Source organism: Macrotis lagotis, chromosome 6 (genome assembly GCF_037893015.1).
Source record: "Macrotis lagotis isolate mMagLag1 chromosome 6, bilby.v1.9.chrom.fasta, whole genome shotgun sequence".
Taxonomy (NCBI): Eukaryota; Metazoa; Chordata; class Mammalia; order Peramelemorphia; family Peramelidae; genus Macrotis; species Macrotis lagotis.
In genome coordinates, this window is record NC_133663.1 from 16981176 (window position 1) to 16984305 (window position 3130).

The window sequence follows — 3130 nt, forward strand, 5'->3', positions numbered from 1 at the left end:
GAATTGTCCATCAGTTGAATATCTGAACAAGTTGTGGTATATGAATGTAATGGAATATTATTGTTCTATATGAAATGAAGAACAGGTGAATTTCAAAAATGCCTGGAAAGACTTAATACCACTGATGCTGAGCAAAGTGAGCAGGAGAACATTGTACCCAGCAGCAGAAAACACTGTGTAATGATCAACTCTGATAGACTTAACTCTTCTCGGTGATACAGTGATCAAAGACAAAAGACTTGTGTTGGAAAATGTCATCCATATCCAGAGAAAAACTATGGAGTCTGAATGCAAGCCAAACCATATTCATTTCACTTCTTTAAATTTGTTTTTTTGTTTTTTCTTTCATATAGTTTTTTTCCCTTTTGTTCTGATCCTTCTTTCATAGCATGACTATTTGACCTGATTATACATATATCATATAAATTACTTATTGTCTGGGAGAGGGAGGGAGAAAATTGTGAAAGTGAAAAGTTCACAAAAAATGAATGTTGAAACCTATCTTTTTTTGTTTTGTTTTGTTTGCAAGGCAATGGGGTTAAGTGGCTTGCCCAAGGCCACACAGCTAGGTAATTATTAAGTGTCTGAGGCCAGATTTGAACTCAGGTACTCCTGACTCCCGGGCCCGTGCTCTATCCACTGTGCCACCTAGCTGCCCATGAAACCTATCTTTTTGATAACACGGATCATACCTTTTGACCCAGCAACACCAATACTAGGTCTATATTCAAAAGAAATCATAAAAAATGAGAAAAGTCCAATATGTTCAGAAATATTTATAGTGATTCTCTTTGTAGTGATAAAGAATTGGAAATTGGAGGGATGCCCAACAATTGGGAACAGATGAACAAGTTGTGGTTTGTGAATTTATGGAATACTATTGTTCTATGAGAAACTATGAATGGTCAGACTTTAGAGAAGCATGGAAAGAATTACATGAGCTGATGCTGAGCAAAGGGAGCAGAACCAAGAGAACATTGTACATACTAGTAGCAACACTATGATAGATGCAGCTCCTCTCAGCAGTTCAGAGATCTAGGATAACCCTGGGAGACCTGCTATGGACAATGCTATACACATACAGTGGGGAAATAAAAAAAATTTGAACAGATACTATGTTCCCTTTTTTAAAACTTCTCATGTTTTTCCTTCCTATTCCATGGTTTTCCTTCTTTTCGCTTAGTCCTAATTCCTCAGACATGAACCGACTCATATGTAGATATGCTAAACACAAATTTACATGTTCAACTTTTACTGGACTGCCGCTGAAGGGAGAGGGATGGATGGGGAAGGAAGGTGGTAGAATAGTGTGTAACTTATAAATATTCAAGTAGATGGATGGTGAAAAACTTTCATAATATGTAATTGGAAAAATAAAATATCAATTAAAAAGACTATCTCTACTTATAATTAGAAAAAATGAAAATAAAATGAAAATAAAATCAGGGGTTGGCTTCCAAGTTTACTTCCAACTTAAAAAAAACAACCCAAAATTTCATAGATCCAAAAGTGAATTGTCCCTTAAAGAGATGATGTCCAAAGAGCCTTTCAGTTTAAAATCTAAAATGTATGGTTAGCTTCAATGAAAAGATCAATTTTAAGGAAAGACTCACTTTGAGTGATGCTAAGCCCAAAGTGATATATAGTAAAGAGGTAGTCTGGGAAGTCCCAAGTTCTAATCCCACCTCATAGAACTGGAAGACTTGTCACTTCTCTGAACTCAGGCTTCCTCATTTGTAAAATTGGCACAATGCTAGTACTGCATTCATAGCATTTTTGTAAGAACAGAGCTTTTTAAAAGGATCATATAAATATCAATTATTATTCAGGTTATGACATAGAGAAGTCCCTTGGTAGATTCTCCAGATTTAGAGAAATAGATCCCTGCTTCTTTTTGTCTCCAGAGGAAAGGCCTTTCCCAGGTGTTTAAGTGAACAAAGATTTGCTCAACTTTACAACTATTCTCATTTGATTTTTTTTTTTAGGTTTTTGCAAGGCGATGGGGTTAAGTGACTTGCCCAAGGCCACAAAGCTAGGTAATTAGTAAGTGTCTGAAGCCGGATTTGAACTCAGGTACTCCTGACTCCAGGGCCAGTGCTCTATCCACTGCACCACCTAGCTTCTCCTCATTTGATTCTTATGAAGGGATGAGAGGAGAAGATGCTATCCCTATTTCACAGATGAGGAAACTGAGGCAGACAGAGGTTTAATTGACTTGCTATTGTCTGAGACTAAATTTGAACTTGTGTCTTCCTGACTACAGACCCAGCCCCTCTATTCATTATGATGCCCCTAGCTGTCTCTATGAGACAGATGGCCAAGGGTCCTTAGTGCAGGTCAGACATGACCTCAGTCCAAAAGTAGCCTAGACTGGTCTCGGAGAGTATAATCAAGGATGTCTCTTGCTGTTGGGTTTGATTTTTAAAATTTTTTAAAATTTATTTAAGGCAATGGTGTTAAGTGGCTTGCCCAAGGTCACACAGCTAGGCAATTATTAAGTATCTGAAGTCGGATTTGAACTCAGACCTCCTGACTCCAGGGCCGGTGCTCTATCCACTGTGCCAAACTAGTTGCCTAGGGTTTGATTTTTTAAAGACACTATTGTTCAGAATATTCTGTAAAAAGTAACCATTCCCCCCATCCCCCATGGTCAACCAGTCTTGGTACTAGGAGAGAAACCATTCACAGGTCTAATTTGCTTTCTTTGGGCTCCCACTCTTCATTTCCTGGGTTTCCCCCAGACCCTGGTTGGCCCAAGTTGCTTCTTTTGATTTGAATCTTCTGGCCAGCTGGGCTGCTCCCAGGCCACAGCATTTGGGTTGCAAATTCAGCGGAGGGAAGCAGAAATCCAAGCCAAGGATTATTCTCATTGAGTTAAAGAAACTTGAGCACTAGCACCATATTTAGGCCTGAGAAGCTTACTCAGGCTTCCATTTGTTCATTTTTCTCCTAGCTGTCATATCAGAGAGACTTCAAAAGGACAGTCAGAGGGACTGAGTCAAATCCTCTTCTGGTTCAAAGAACAGAGCTGGTATTTAGGCCTCTGGGTTTAGGAGTCATGGAAGATGGGCAGGGGGTGGCCAGTTGCCAGGAATCCCTCTCCTACACTCAGGGCAGCATGACCTACTGC